Here is a 16,782-nt window from a genome sequence, read left to right on the forward strand (position 1 = left end):
TGTTGTCGATGGAGCTTTCCTTTTTCACCCCCATTGGTCATTACTTCACTCCATGTTCCTGAGTGTGAAAGACAACTCTGAATAATTGGGAATTTCGTTAATTATCACTCTATTTACAATTCTGTTACAGAGTCCAAATGGTCGTTTACGACACCAGTTTAAGCCTTTTTGGATGCAAGGTATTGACATAGCATGACTCCCCGGAGAGGAATGTTAGTGAAATTCAAACGTACTTGTGAATGTAAATTTAAACCCATCGAGCACTGTAATCAAGGCACAGCCCATTAAATAAATGAACACTTGAAAATGCAGGAATGGTCGAGAGCAGGTAATCTAAAAATGTTCTCATTGTTTGTTCTCCCTTCCCAACTGCACTGGGAATGCACAGGAGGAAAAGAAGTATTAATGGAGACCTCTAACAGTAGGTATAGCTCACTAAATGCTTAGATGGTGCCAGACACCATGCTAAGTAGAATTCATGAATTATCTCATTTAAACCATCTCATTCTGTGCTTCCTACAACTGACGAGGGAGGGACTCCTGTCCCCATTCTGGCACTGAGGAACTTGGAGACTGAATGGTCATAAAGCTGGCTGAGTACCTGGGTATAGGTAGACCCAACAACATGAGAAGAGCTGAGCTCAGATTCAGCTCTTTCCCTAATGCACTGGGCCTCAGAGTGTCAGCAAAAGGTGGCTGTTGGCTCAGAATACTCTAAACTGCTCTTTGGCTCTGAAATCGAACCAAGTTCTTCCACCTGAGATTGCTTTGTCCCTGCCTCCAGGGACTCGGCAACTGTGCCGTAGCCCAAGGGGGATGGAGAAAATCATACCAGACTCTTGAATTGGGGAAGCAGAAGGTGAGTTTCAGAGCAGAGATATGTGCATCCCGGCAGCTGCCTGCCTGGCCCTATGACATGCACCAGGGAGATGTGGGGAGCCCACCTATGGTCTCCCTCTTCTTAAAGATTCCCATCCAATCTTCTGCAACCAGGGGGACCATTTCCCCAGGGTGGACTCTGAACTGCTCTTAATTTTGCATGGGTCCCTTTTATGTTTCCCTTCAGAGTTATTGTGAAGACAAATGTCTAAAGCATTTGTTGAAATCTCTTGTGTCCTTGCAGAGGTAGCCACAATATCCGTTCTTTGACGTTCTACTTCTCAGTGCACAGCTTTCTTAGTCAGTGTCACTGGGGTGGAAGATTGCATGGTGGTTAGTTAATGTATACTTCTTCTTTACAGAAAGATTTTTTTTTCTCTGATCAGAATGATCTTGATTTTGGAAAATTTCTAGTGTTAGATCCTCTTTCTAAGTGTGGAAGAGCTTATCTGAAATGCCCAAGAATGAGAATAGAAAGGAGGAAAGGAAATAATAAAACTGAGAGGCAGGAAAGAGGGACGGAGAGCAGAATATGATTATGGAAAAGTGTTGACTTGTTGAAGATAGAATAAGGACTCAGCAGAAGAACTGCCATACAGAAGCCCCACCTTATCCTCAGGGGACACATCCTATAAGACCCCCAGTAGACGACTGAAACCATGGATAGCACTGAGCCCTAATCAACTTCAATTCTGCCGGGAATGTGGCAGCAGCTTCTTTGTTGGTAGACATAGCCTCTCCAGTGATTTTTAGATTTCTCAGTCCAAATCTCTTCCTGAATTGGTGTAACCGTCCCTTACTCGCAGTAGATGGCTTGTTGTCATTCCTTTCTGGGGATCCCTTGATGAAGTTTCCCTATAGACTCAGTGATTTCGGTACAATATGTTGTCTCAATTGGAACATGTCTTCTGTTCGCCTTCCACTCACAAATTTAATGCCTTTTCCATCTTAACTAAGCACCTAATGTGCACTTACTGTGGCCCGTAACTTTTGCAGTTTGAAGTATGACAGCAAAACTAGCACAAATTTCTTTTTTCATCTTTAAAACTTCTTGGATAGCTTTTTTTTCTCACTAGATCTTAGCAACCTCTTATTAAGTGGAGAACTTGAACCTTTTCACTTAAAGGAAGCACTTTATGGCATCTCTTTGGCAAGTTCCAATCGCCAGCATCACTGCTCTTATGCTTTGGGGCCACTATTAAGTAAAATAAGGGTGACTTCAGCACAGTGCTGGGATACTGTGAGAGTTGATCTGATAACTGAGAGGGCTACCAAGTGAATAATAGGTAGGGAGCATGGATAGTGTGGAGACGCTGGACAAAAGGATGACTCGCGTGTTGGATGGGAGGGAGCAGGACTTGAGAGATTTCATCATGTCATGCAGAACAGTGCTCAATTGAAAACTTATGACTTGTTTATTTCTAGAATTTTCCATTTAGTATTTTCAGACCCTTGTTGACTGCAGTTAACAAACCATAGAAAGCGAAACTGTGGATAAGAGGGGACTACTGTATTGAGTTGTATCCAACTTTATTCCACTCAATTGTGTAAGAATTCTTGCCACATGGCTGCTGCTATTTATTAAAGTTTGGTGTGAAAAATACTTAGATAGGGATAGTCCCATTTAATCCTCAGAAGAGATGAACAACACCTCCCCTAAAGCTCAGCTATTGGTCGTCAACGGGACACCTGACGTGGGAGCTGAGCTTGTCTCCAGAGGTTGGAGATGTTCACTTCCTCTTAATGCTCTTACGCAGATTTTTCTGTGATTCTAAACCCTCCCTCTACTGCCTCTCGGTGTCACCAGTGTTACTGTTGTTATTAGTAATTTCTAACTGCCCTACGTTTGTCTGCTGTAAGTTTCAAGGGATGCTGTCGCAGTCTGGCATTCTGGAATTTGGTTTACGAGTGCATTTTGATCCTCTCTGAGACTTTGAAAACTGACATTGTCTCCTCTTAACATATTTATTTGTCTTGCAGACTCCTAATTTCTTTAATTTATCCTTGTGAAGGAGACTTTTCTGTCTTTGTGGTTTTAGCAGCCCTTCTCTAGACCTTTTCTGATTCCATTGTGTCTTTACTAAGAATTGAAAGTGAAAGTGGTATTTGTCAAAGAATGCCATGATCTTATTCCAAAGTACCTGAGGACGGAACAAGGTAGGGCAACATAGAGGGTCGGCGAGGTTTGTTAGATAGAGGAATGACCACCAAATACCACTGTCCTAACCCAGTATGAAGGGTGAGTCAGGTAGACCATTGGCCATGAGGGCCTGCAATGATCAGATTATTTCAAAGATGTCAAGGGTGATTGGAAACTGTAATAATGTGGTTACATGATGACACAGGGAATTCAGTTGGGAGCCAAGCAGGTTAGGAATAGGTCAGAGAACAGAGTCAAAGAACATTTGAGGAGCATGGATCACCACAGAGGTCAGGATTATGAGGCTCCTAGTTTGGGGGGACTGGCTGTGAGATAAAACGCTGGGTCTTCCAGACTGGACAAGCATATGTGAGACCTCTTTCCTTACAGATGGTATGGGACCTTAGAAGAGCCATCTGAAGATAATCATTAATGTGGTCATGGTGGCCCTTGGTATAGGATTGTCTGGAGACAGGGACACTGCTTTCTAACCCTTTCCCAGCTGGGGCCATTGGTTGTCCACATGGGCCTGCACAACCTCATGCTGTCTCTGGTCACCATGAATGAGCAGACCCTGAATCTTCCCAAACCTGTGCCCTGGGTGCACCCCCACAGAGGATGTGTGACCCTGAGCTGCCATTCAGAAGAAGGTTGCGGAATGCTCTCCAGAGTTTATTAGTATTCAACTCCTCCTAAAATTAATCTGTACTTAATGTTGTTTAAAATAATCAAGCCAATATTTAGGGGCCAAGAACACCATAAAGTACCAGGACTTTTAACAAAATATACGATCTCAGACTTCCTGATGGAGCCTTGGCTGCCCACCAGACGGGGCCTTCGAGCTCCAGCGCCGGTGGAGGGGAGGGTAGGCACGGCCTGTGCACGGGCCCCCGCGCAGCCTAGGTGAGTGTCCCCACATCCAGGGTTGCATCCTGATTCGTCTCCTCCACTTCCTCATGGCCAGCTGGAGCCTGCCCTAGGGGCCATTGTGTGCCAGGGTGTGCCAGGTCCAGCAAGGGACAGCAGCATCCCGGAAACCCTACCAATAATGGGACTGTAACCTCTTTTATGATGGTGGCAGACGCGAGTGTCTCCAGCCTACAAGATCAGCAAATCTTCAAAGGTGTATCACTGGGCTGAGTCCTCGGCCACAGTGCTGCAGGGGCTGAATGAGTGGCATCCATGTGGCCTCCTTTGTGACATCATCCTGGAGGCCTAGCAGTGCATGCCAGCTCACTGCAACTTCCTGGCTGCATGCAGTGACTACTTGACTACTTCAGTGCCATGTTCACCTTGGGCATGTGCGAGGCCTTCTAGAAGGAGGTGGAGCTGATCGGTGCCTCTTACATTGGCCTCAAGGCTGTGGTGGACTTTTTATATGGTGGGGAGCTGGTGCTGGACAGTGGCACATTGTGTACATCCTGGAGACCCTGGAGATAGCCCACCTGCTGCGGATCTGGACTGTGGTGGATTTCTGCTGTGAGTACCTGGAACAGGAGGTAGCAAGGACATCTATCTGTACCTGCAGGAGCTGGCCTCCATCTACAACTTCAGGTGTTTGGATGCCTCCATCCTCAGCTTCATCCCGAGCCACTTCAGCATGCTGTCCTTCACACGTGACTTCCTGCAGAATATCTCCATACAGAAGCTGTGCATGCACCTGAGCAGCAGCAGGGTGCATTGGAATGCAAGCACAACTTACTGCAGGTTGCTCTGATATGGCTGACATAACCGCTGGAGTGCTAGGCCCATGCCTACATGGTGCTGGAGCACCTCCACTTCCCATTCATCCCCAAGAATGACCTGCTGCCTTGTGTCAAGCTGGTCGTGTGCTTGCTGCTGCCCAAGGAGGCCAATTGTGAGAGCTTCATGGAAGAGGCCGTGTGCTACCACAACAGCCTGGTGGCCCAGCCGACCATGCAGACCAAGTGCTCAGCACTCTGCATCGAGGAGGAGCACCTGGTGTTCATGAGTGATGAGGTCTCCTACCCATTTGGGAAGCACAATAACACCACGTGGTACCTGGGCACCAAGAGCTAGCAGTGGGTCAAGGAGATACCCCTGCCAGCCCTGTGGAGCCACCACTGTGTTGCTGTGTTCGGGGGATTCATCATCATCATGGTGGCAGCTTCTCAAGGGACAGTGGAGGGGATGCAATGTCCAATCTTGTTTATAGGTATGTCCCCACTGTAAGCAGTAGATGAAGGTGGCCTCCAAGAACCAGTGCGTGTGGATTTCTACCTTGCCTACATTGAAGACATCTTGGTGGCCACCGGTGGCTGGAATGAGAATAAGTCTCTTCTGTAGAGACTTAACAGTCCCAAGATCAAATCCTGGTCCTACATGGCAGGCTTGCCAAGGTTCACGTTTGACCATGCGGGCACCATCTGCAAAGACTTCATGTATGTCTCCGGGGACCACGAATACTAGGTGGGCCCCTTCCATAAAACCTGATGTGTGGGAGGAGCGCCAACCCATGATCACAGGTGGGGCTGTCGCGGCATGTGCAGCCTGGAGGATCCCATCCACTCCTTTGGAGGCAGCAATGACAGCAGGGGGACATAAGGTACTTAGATGTGCTGGGCATCCAGGCCTACAGACCCCAATGCAACCAGTGGACCCACGTGGCCTGCTGCTGCATGCCAACAGTGAGTGGGGAGTGGCCGTGTGGGAGGGCCACATTTATATCCAGGTGGGAGAAGCCGGTCTCCTTGTCCAAGATGGTCCTGGTGTCCAAATGCAGAGGATAAGTGGAGCAAAGGCTCCTGCCCCAGGCCATTGCTTCCGGGCCTGCCTGCATCTGCGGGCTGGAGGACAAGAAACAGCAAGGCCAAGAGGCACCAGGACCGGGGCCAGTGACCCCGCCTGTGCCTGCTGGGACCTTGTCCCCACCACCACCTCCCAGAGCGTCTGTAGACCAGCAACAATTTCATAGAACCCTCGAGCCATTTTATTTCACTTAGCAGCCTTTTGAACCTTTATGATTCTTGGTATTTCTATATCACTGTGACCTATTAAATATTCTACTTAAAAATTTACTCTAATTTGAATTACAAATAATGTTAGAACACAGAGTTAGAGAGATTCTGGGAGGTATGTTGTATCTCATTGCAAGTAAGTCCTTGAAATTATTGCTGATTCCGATTGCACCCTGTCCCCTTTATGAGGGATCTCAGGAGAAATTTCTTTTGGGTCTAGTCTCAGGAATAGTTGTGCTTTTTTCTCATTTAATTTTCACAATAATTCTTTGAGGCAGGTAAAATTATTCTAGTTTTATAGCTGAACAAAGAAAAACTCAAATTGTTTAATAAATTTAGCCAAGCAAACAAAGCGGTAAGTGGAGCAAATGAGATTTAACCCAAGACTGCCGAACTCCAAAACTCCTCTTACTTTGAGTTTCTAAAGGGTGTCCCAAAATTCACGCAAGAAGTAATTTTGATAGAAAACACAGGTTTATAATTAAAACTTGTAATTTTTTTATTGATTCATAAAGTATACAGTATAGGGTTATGTATGGAATAGCATATCGGGTAAATGGCCTCCACGGCTTTGCTGGCACATACGCACTCTTTTGTTGAAATTTTTCATGACTGTTTTGCATAAATGTGGCTGAATTTCAATGAGGCTTATTTTCATCTTGATGGCTTGGTTAATCAACAAAATTGTCGCATTTGCGGTTCAGAAAGTCCATGAGTGATCGTTGAGAAACAAATGCATCCACAATGTGTCACTGTTCAGTGCGGATTTTGGGCTGGAGGCACCATCGGACCATTCTTCTTCGAAAATGTGGCTGCTCAGGCAATAACAGTTAATGGTGCTCGCTATCGCGACATGATAATTCAGTTTTTTGTGCCTAAATTGCAAGATATGGATGTGGACGCCATGTGGTTTCAACAAGACGGTGCCACATGCCATACAGCCTGAGAAACAATTCAATTACTGCATGAGTCATTTCCTGGTCGTGTAATTTCCCATTTTGGTGATCAGAATTGGCCGCCCAGATCATACGATTTAACGCTGTTGGACTTTTTTCTTTGGGGTTTTTTGAAGTCTAAGGTTTATGCCAACAAGCCTTGAAGGAGGAAATTGAGTGCTGTATCAACGAAATTCAGCCACATTTATGCAACACGGTCATGGAAAATTTCAACGAAAGAGTGCGTATGTGCCAGCAAAGCCGTGGAAGCCATTTACCCGACATGCCATTCCATACATAACCTTATACTGTATACTTTATGAATCAATAAAAAATTTACAATTTTTAATTATAAACCTGTGTTTTCTATCAAAATTACTTCTTGCGTGAATTTTGGGACACCCTTTAATACAAAACTCTTCTGTCTTGAATGAAAAAATGCAAGTGCATGGAAGGTGTGGTTTCTATAATGTGTAATAACTGACCTTTAAGCACTTCTCTTGCTCACTATTATTGTGGCTCTCTCAAGATAAGTCATAATTCTCCTGGTCTGCCTGGCTTGGCTCAGCGTGGCTCAGTGGTTCATCATCAACCTGTGAACCAGGAGATCACAGATCGATTCCCGGTCAGGGCACATGCCTGGGTTGCAGGCTTGATCCCCAGTAGGGAACGTGCAGAAGGCAGCCAATCTATGATTCTCTCTTATCATTGATGTTTCTCTCTCTTTCCCTCTCCCTTTCTCTCTTAAATCAATAAAAACATAAAAAATAATTCCCCTGGTCTAAGTTATTAAGGTTACTTTTCATCCCCTGCACAGTTCTCTCTCCAACACAGCCTATCCCCTGCCCCTTCTCTCCCCATGAGCGTGAATAAATGCTAAAATGTTATATATTGTGCTGCTTTATTTCTTTCTACCTTTCTGCCTGCCTCCCTCCTCCATCCATTCCCCCTTACCTTTCTGTCTTCTTATTACTTCTTTTTAAAATGTCCTCGGTGGTGTGAAGTGAAGAATCCATTAGGTTTTCTCTTTGATTGCCACCTGCTAGAACGCTTAGAGCCGAATCAGGGTCTGTGTTTAGCAAATGAACAGAATTCACTTTGGTGGGTGGACATAGAACTCTGTGCTACACATTCTCACATTACTCTTACTATGGCTCTTTTTAAAATGTCTCTCTTATTCTTTGTTTTTCCTGTTTTCTCTTTCATATTTTTGTAACTTTTGTGGTGTCTCAGTAGAGTTTTTGGTGTTCCTTTAACGGACCTTCAATCCTTCTTGATATGAGACAAGACATAAGTAAATGCATAGCAAGCAGTCTAGTAGCCTCTCTCAAAATAAGGAAATGAGGTTACCTAGCACAATAGATGAACCCCAGTGATTTCTAGTAGTTAACATATTCTCTTCTAAGTACTCACACACCACCAGTTAAATAATTAATTCTATTTGGGGTACCAGCTTGGGGCTTTTGGGGGACCACCCTCCTCCTCCTCTCACTGATCTGGACAACATTCTATCCTCTCCAGTCCCCCGGCATCTCTGAGCACTCCCCACAGACCCGCCTTCAGTGCGGAGCCTGAGTAGTTGAACTCATTTAAGGAAGCCAACTGTTCTCTTATTTTCTTTTCACCCTCTGATGCTTCACTTACTTCGTTATGATGTTTACTTTCCCTTCCTCACTCCCAAGATCGTTTTCCTGAGGAAAGGTAAGCAAAATAGGAGTTCTGTCTTCTCTCACCATCTGTGAGCGTAGAGTTGTCTTCCCTGAGCAGTGGATTCATCTTTTCCTGGTTGTTTTTCTCCCAAACATAGCTCAAAGGCTCTTTAAAAAAATTGCCTATCACTTTTGGAGTCCCTGGCCCAGCTGACAGATACATATAGGCCCCTGCCAGAGAGCATAGGCTCCCCAGGTTGGGGTCCCTGCTCCCCATGCTTGTTTCTGCCTCTTAGTGCTGGGGCCCAGGGAATGCCATCAGGGGGCCCATGTGGCCTTCTTTGGATGTCTCCCCTCTTTTTCTTCTCTGGGGTAGTTTGTGATTGTTCAGCTGAAATTTTACTTTTCATAGTTTCATGCACAAAGGGTTACTCTGCTGGACTATCATGCCCGGGATTTCCACCCATTTTTCTCATCACGTTTTCAGCTCATTTTTTCTAAAGCCCAGGTGCCTACCCAGGACCAGACTCTGCACCAACCTTTATTCCTAGTCTGTTGTAACTTCACTTTCATCTGCTGGCTCCTTACCTCTTCTGCCTACAAAGATAAGCAGAGCTTCCTTGTCCAGAAAAAAAAAAAAAAAGACTTAAAATGAAAGAGGACTTATTTTCCTATCCCCTCCAGCAACTGTCTTACTTCTTCCTTTCAATTTCACACCCACATTCCTTGAGAGTCCTGCCTCCCATCATTTGCTCTCCAGTCACTGTGTCCTTGGTTCTTTGCTGACTTCTGGTCTCCTGGAGCCTTTGAAGCTATGAGCTCCCATGTGGTTCTTCCAAAGAGCTGCCCCCATCCAGGCAGCAAGTGCCAAGCATGACCTGAAGTATCAGCCATGCACAGGACAATTTGGTTCCTTGGGTCATTCTCTCTCCGTTCCTTGTCTTGCATTTTCTGACTGAGCTACTGACCAACCTGTTCTTCAGGCGTTCTATCCTCACCTCCCCCATCTGACCGACAGATTCTTGTCCCTCTGGGCAAACAACCTTGGCTATTCTGTTTATTTTTTTTAAATAATTTTTTTATTGTTACTGTCAATCCTCACCCAAGGATCCTTTTCCATTGATTTTTAGAGAGAGTGGAAGGGAGGGGGAGAGAGAGAAAGACAAAGAGAGATATGAGAGAGACACGTCAATTAGTTGCCTCTCACACCCTGCAACCCAGGCACATGCCCTTGACTGGAAATCAAACCTGAGACCCCTCAGTTCGTGGGCTGATACTCTCTTTAATCACTGGGCAACACCGGCCAGGACAGCCTTGGTTATTCTTCCAGTTTTGTTGTTTTTTTTTTGTCTCTTTCCCAGCTAGGCCCAATGCATCTACAAACAACCCTGCAAAATCCATCTCCTGCCTGGGCCTGACCAGGATCTTCCTTCCCATGTACTGTTGCTCCTTGCGCATACTGTTCCCTTGCTATTATATATATGTATTATATAAAGGACAAAGTCCAAAGCCTTTAGTCATGAACTCTGGCTGCATGGGAGAGCAATGGTGTTGAGATCACAGGACTCAGCCAGATTGTCTGAGTGCCAGTTCTGGCCCTGCCATTGTCCTGGAAGCTAGGAGACCTTATGCAGGTTGCTTCCTGCATACCTCCCTTACTAGGAATCAAGCCTGTAATCCAGGCATGTGCCCTGACCAGGAATCGAACTGTCAACCTTTCAGTGCATGGGACAACGCCCAAGCAACTGAGCCACACCAGCCAGGCAGCCAGGGCTCAAGTCAAAAGTTCTGTAGCACCTCGTCCCACCCCACAGATGTTCTTTCTTCCTCGAGCTTTTCTAACACTCACCCTTTCTGTCTCTCATTGTCACTGATGGAATGCCTGTGGATGTTATTGCTCTTCTGTGTAGACTGTAAGCTTTCAGAAGGCAAAGAGCATGCCTGATTACTACTGCTCATAGACACTGGCTGAGTAATGGCCATGTCACCTGTGCACCACATCCCCTTCCCAAGCTATTGCAGATCCTGAGATAGAATGGCCACTCAGGAGGTCCCTGCCACTTATGCATTGCCTCCTGGGTTTTCTTTGATGGTCAGAATGTGTGTGTCAAGAACAGTAGTTTCCCTAATTGCTTTCTCTGCCTTCTGAGAGATGAGATTGTCACCAGGACAAGGCAGGGATGTGTTTGGCATTCTACATGTGGAGGGTTGAGCTTCAGGATTCTTGGTATCATTGCTGTCACTAGATTCTGAGAAAGTTTTGTCACTTATATTGGGAAAGTTTTACTTATCTCCTGCCGCGAGAGGAGAGTTCTATACCCGATTACCTCAACCAAAGTGACTTCTGGTTGTTTTCCTATTTTAGGAGACCCTCTGGGAAATCTTTTTATGATTCTGAAGCCTTCTGACATCACCATGTGACAGAGTTTCCTTTCTTATGAGAAGCAGCTGGAATGAACAGACGGTTCCTATTGTCTGTCATTCTTAAGTAGGTTAAACCAAGATCCGAGCCCCCTCTATGGAGAGGAAAGCTGGGTAGTGCCACGAGGAAGGATACTCTATAATAACTGCCTGGTTCTTCTATAAACTCTGTTTGTTGAGTAATGGTGCTGACTCCCTTTCTTTGTGCTACTAGAAAACACACAGAGAAATGTCCTCCTCACTGTCCAGAATGAGGAAAGAAAACTGTCAAGGGCCGACAGCACCTGCCCCAGGGGAGGTGATGAAAGAGGTGAGGGCACCTTATTCTTTGTGTCCCCTGGCCCACAGTCACCACACCAGCAGCAGGAGTCTTGTGCCCAGAATTGTAGAGAGCACTGAACCGTCTCACCTTTAGTTGGTGGGAAATTTAGAAGCTTTTAGTCAAGCTGCCTCTTTTGCGGTGCTGAGGTTCCCATCTTATTCCAATGAAAAAAAAAAATCAGTCTTGTGCAACCCATGTGGGTGGCCATTATTCTGGCAGCTTGCCGTCACCTCCTTCTTCTTCCACCTCAATGTTTTCCCCTGGAGTTCTGTGCTCTGGTGTGTGCACCTCTTAGACAATACTTTTTTTTTCAAATATCAAAACCATTCTTGCTCCTTTTCCTTCCATTATTGGCTCTTTGTCATTTTATCTTAGATACATATTCCAGAAAATGAAGATTTTCCTGCTTGTTTATCATGTTCCACAGCCACACTGTGCCTCTCATTCAGCCTCTGAGTGCCAGGCTGTCCTGGCCCCTCACCCACTCCCCCACCCGGGGCATGGATGAGCTTCCTCCCGCCTATGAAGAACTTACTAAATGCTCTGTGCAGCACAGAGAGCTGTTCGTATTTAGAAGATCCAGAATATTCATGCATGTGGGAAGTACCGGCAAAGTTACTGGATTTATCCTTCTCCTAACCTATTTTGTCATGTTCTTTGAGGATATTTTCTCTTATCTCTGGTTTTATTCTAATGTCTCAGAACTGTCTTTTCATTGTCATCACGCCATCTTGTCTAGGAGCCCTTTATCTTGTCTATCAAACTGGACTGGAAAGAATCATTCCTCAAGCGCCTTTCATCTCAGGAGCAGAGGCACGGGCTCGCTCTCGCAAGCTCACGCTTTCAGTGGGACAATGAGAGAGCAGCTGGCACAGGCGCTGGAGTCATGACCGGGGCCCCTGTTCTCCAGCCACTAAGGAACCAGTCTCCTTCCAGCTTCTTCCCATATTTCACCTTTAAATACCACCTCTGCCCCCTCACATTTGTTTTCAGATCTTTTTATTGAGTTATCTGGCCGGTACTCTGGGGAAGGGCTAAACCTATAATACTAAGATTGCTAGGGTCATGGCAAAAGGGGCCTCTGAAATAAAAGTAAAAATCTCATAGCGGCCTGCAAAGCCACCTCAGTTTGGACAGTGTTCTGTTTTTAGAGGCAAGACCAAGGAGGGCCCAGATCACTCTTACCTGGAGAGAAAGACTCAGATGGGATTTGGGGGTGAATCAAACTGGAAGTGGAGATTGAAACTGAAGCTTATGCCCCCAACCAAATTGATTATGGTCCATCATGCTGGGGGCCACTGGAAGAGGACCGTCCTGGGGCTCAGATTGTCCCAGCATGGCCAGATATGAGCATCTTCCAGGTGTTTCCCCTTTCTACCTCCCCCTCCTTCCCCAGCGTGCCCTACACTCACTAGGAGTTATGGTCTCTGGCAACCCTCACATTTAGACCAATTTACTTTGCTGTTAAAACCCCTGACTGCTTTGGGTTTTTTCAAATAAATTTTTATTGGCCAAAAAAAAAAAAAAAAAAAAGTACCTAGGAGATGGAAGTAAGGAGCTTAGCCCAATTATTGTATCTGCAGCCTGATTATTGTGGGGGTGAAGTGGGTTGTGGCAAAAGTGGGGCGCAGGCAGTGCAAATGAAGGGAAGACAAGAAGGAAAGACCGTGGGGAGAGACAAGAACGTCTTGGGCTTGATGTGGTTTTGCATAATGGACAATGAAGGTTCTCCTTGCGTCTCTCTAATTTGCTGTTGGGAGAGCAAGGTGGGCATTTTAGTTGTTAACAGCAGAAAGGTTTAAGTGTAATGCTTGTCAAGGTTACCTGCTTGTGGCTAGCACCAGGCCTGGCATGCAGAGAGGGAACAGGAAAGCTTTGTGAATCTATAATAATAGATAGCATCTCATTTTTCCATCACAAATGTCGGAAATCCAAAACAGTATGAGATTGTCGTGTTGTTATTTCTTTCTTGGTCTTTTGATTTGGAAGATAACAAAGGAGAGCTCCTCATGTTCTTCTAAGTGACGTTTCTGCCCCTGAACTTCTGAGGTCAATGCAGGAGGCTGCCTGGCCATGAGAAGGGCAAGGAGTTTGGGTCAAGAGCCTGGGCCTGAGTACTGAGTTTGCCACTTGGCAGCTGAGCGACCTTGGGAAAGTTTGCTTCTCTCTGTTAACTGTGGGTAATGGTTCTTGCCCACCCCTCGATGCTGTACAGATAAAAGAAAATGCTAGAGACAGGCATAATCTGGAAACTGCAGAAGTGGTTGATAAATATTACAATGATTACCAATAATAAAGGTCTAGTTTTAGGGTCCCCTTGTCCCCCCTCACTCCTTACGATCTCAGCTACTTGGACCCAGAAAAGGGAGCACAGCCTTTCTGAGGGGAGTCATGACATAACTTATTTCGAGTTTCAACTTCTCAGACCCACAGCAGGGAACAGCAGGAGACCATCTCTGACAGGCTCTCTTGCCCATTGTCTTGTGACTACATCACGTGTGAACATTTTTAAAGAAATCATTTTTCAGTTACAGTTGACATATTATAGTAGTTTCAGGTGTACACTCCAGTGATTAGACCTTATATAACTTTCTAGGCTAAATCTCGCCCTCATCTGACACCGTACGTAGTTGTGGGAATATTGTTGACTGTATTCCCTACATTGTACTTTGCAGGCAGAGGAAGGCAGTGGGAAAAAACCAGCGTGGGCTCAGGATGCTCATCCCCTTCTCTCCTGTTACAGATTTCAAAACTTGTTAACAAAGACTCCCCATTAAATACTTGGCAGTGGGGATGATAAGCTGAGTTTCTTCTCCACAGACTCTGTCCCACAGCTCCAGACCTGACCCAGCAGAGAGCAGCTTGGTGTGCAGGGACAGGGGCTTTCAGAGCCTCTTACTGGGACTCAGTCCTGAGGGGACATAGAGACCATGGGAGAAGAGAAACCCTGAAGTCGGTTCCTTTACCTCATTTCTCTCTTGTAGGGAATTATAGAGAATCTTCTGTGGAAACCTTGCCCTGTCCACCTTTCAGCTCTAAATCCTGGTCGTATGTGCTCCTGCCATGCGTCAGGGCAGTCACCCGTGAACCGACATCTATTGAACACAAGCCCCTTTCAATCTAATCGTTTTCTTTTTTAAATTTATCTTTATTGTGTAAAGTATTACAGATGTCCCCTCTTTTCCTCCATGTTCACCTGCCTCCTTACCCCAGACCTTCGCTGAACTATTATCTATGTCCATGGGTTATGCATCTATTCATATAGGTTCTTTGGTTAATCTCTTCCGCCTCCCGCCCCCTGCCCCCCCACACACATACTGCCCTATAAGCCAGTCAGAGAAAGACAAGTATCACATGATCTCACTTATATGTAGACTCTAATGAATAAGATAAACTGATGAACAAATAGATCCAGAGACATGGAAGCATGAAACAGACTGAGCAGTCTAATACAATTTGTTGGCACTCTGCCTGCTGTTATAATTTGGCCATTTTAATACCACTAGAGCGAGGGACTGTTTGGGGCCTGCTGTCCTTGACACAGGACCGGATGATGTGGTGAGGAGCATCCTTCCCTCAGTCCCAGGGCCTGAAGGAGCTGCCGGCCTGGGAGCTTGCTTCGGATATGATGGGCGTCTATACTGTGTACTGGCTCAGCCATTAGATAAGGGCGAGAAAGGCACCCAGGTTCCAGGAGTCTAACTGCAGGCCATGAGGGAGGATGGGGGGTGTGAGAGATCTTGGGCCTTTGTGGTGTGAATCTTGAGTGGCGCTCCAGTACAGTTGGGGAAACTAAAGTGAGGTATTCATTCAGCTTGGGAGGGTGCAGAGAGGCGCGCACAGAGGCCCTCTGGAGCCGGGCATGCCCATCCTGCAGCCTCGCATGAGCAGGTGCCGTGATGGTTTCATTTCTCTTGCTTGTCTGGGCAGTAACTTGGGCTTGTCCTGCTGTGATGCTCTGTAAAAGGATATCTGGTCTCCTTATTCGTGAGCTCATTTAGCTCAGGGTCTGGCAGATCCCAGATACTCAAGGATGATGACGAGGCCCTAAGAAGAAGCTACCTGTGAGGGTTGGTGAGCAGGGAATGTTTTCTTAGCAAACAGACTTGGCCTTGCCTTTAGTTTCTGTAGGGGGCCAATTCCTCTGCTCATTCACTTTATCTTGTGTCAAAATCCTAACAGTGGCTGGTTTCCATTCCCGTTAACCTTTCCTGGCTGGGTACTGGCAGCTGGCAGCGGTGCACAGGTCTCTTCTTGTTGAGGTTTCCAAAGCCACAGAAAAAAATAAAGCAAAACCCTCAATGTTTGCACTGGAGTCCAAGGGGAAAAGAGTGCTTTCAGCTAGTCTTCAGGGGTGAGGGGCTTGGGAAAGAAGATTAATGTTTTTATACCTTGATGCAGCATTTGTTGCAACTCCGCAGCATGCCAGGCATGGCGCTACCCTGGGCGTGCAGAGATGAAAAGAAACAGTTCCTGCTCTTAGGAAGCCTGGGTCCAGGGGGATGCTGGGAGATCTAGCTTGCTGATGGAGCCCAGACTCATTTTAATAGAATCTTAGGGACCTGGGATCCTGGCAGATTTATTTCTTTAACTTAAATATATGTGTGTGTGTGTGTGTGTGTGTGTGTGTGTGTGTTTCTTGATTTCAGAGAGGAAGGGAGAGGGATAGAGGGATAGAAACATCAATGATGAGAGAGAATCATTGATGGGCTGCCTCCTGCACACCCCTTTACTGGGGATTGAGCCCGCAACAGGGGCATGTGCCCTGATTGGGAATCGAACCGTGACTTCCTGGTTCATAGGTCGATGCCCAACCACTGAGCCACACCAGCCGGGCTCTTTAACTTTTTATTGTGAGATACTTGTAGCATCACAGAAAGGTCTATATGCCCTTCACCCAGTTGCCCTTGATGACCCTCTGGAATCACTCTAGCATAATTTGGAAGAATTTTCAGAGTGTTTAAGTGTGTTTTCTCTGCACTGTCTTCCACCCCCACTTTTTAAAAAATCTTAAGTGGATCTTCCTCATCTCACCCCCACAGGCTTGTCGTGCTGTAAGGTTTCTCAGTCATGCAGCAAAGTCATTTAATTACAACAAATTCATATCAGGTCTGTGACTTATGAGCTTAGAGCATTGTTCTGAAGAGAGGAAGCCTCCCCATTTATTTGTACATCAGGGGAATTGAGAATTACTGACTTAAAAGGAATAATAGTAATTGATATTGTTATAATGGCAGTAAAAGGACCAAGTGTTTGCCATGGGCTTTGTATCTTATCCTCCAAATCTAAGGAGTAGGTCTCTGACCAGTCCTCACAGAGGCTGAGAGCTAAGCAGCAGAGCCGACCAAGGTCGTCTACCTCTGGGCCCTTGCTCGTCGTCCGCACTTAAGAAAGGATGAGTTGACGCCAGTGGACTTTCAGGAGCCAGGGAATGTGCAGCAATGTCAGAGGCAGGGGA

At 46.1% G+C, this 16,782-nt stretch overlaps 1 protein-coding gene and 1 pseudogene across 2 annotated transcripts in view; both read left to right on the plus strand.

Moving 5' to 3' along the window:
- Window positions 1–16,782, plus strand: part of TMEM178B (transmembrane protein 178B) — a gene marked incomplete at its 3' end in the record, with an annotated part of 348,346 nt that overhangs the window by 172,339 nt on the left and 159,225 nt on the right. The gene's annotated exons all lie outside the window — the stretch shown is intronic.
- On the plus strand, window positions 4,245–5,878 carry LOC308527267 (kelch-like protein 36; annotated as a pseudogene). Its single transcript has one exon. The product of its transcript is annotated as a kelch-like protein 36 (transcript).

The sequence above is a fragment of the Myotis nattereri genome (genome assembly GCF_964212035.1).
Source record: "Myotis nattereri genome assembly, chromosome: 11".
NCBI lineage: Eukaryota > Metazoa > Chordata > Mammalia > Chiroptera > Vespertilionidae > Myotis > Myotis nattereri.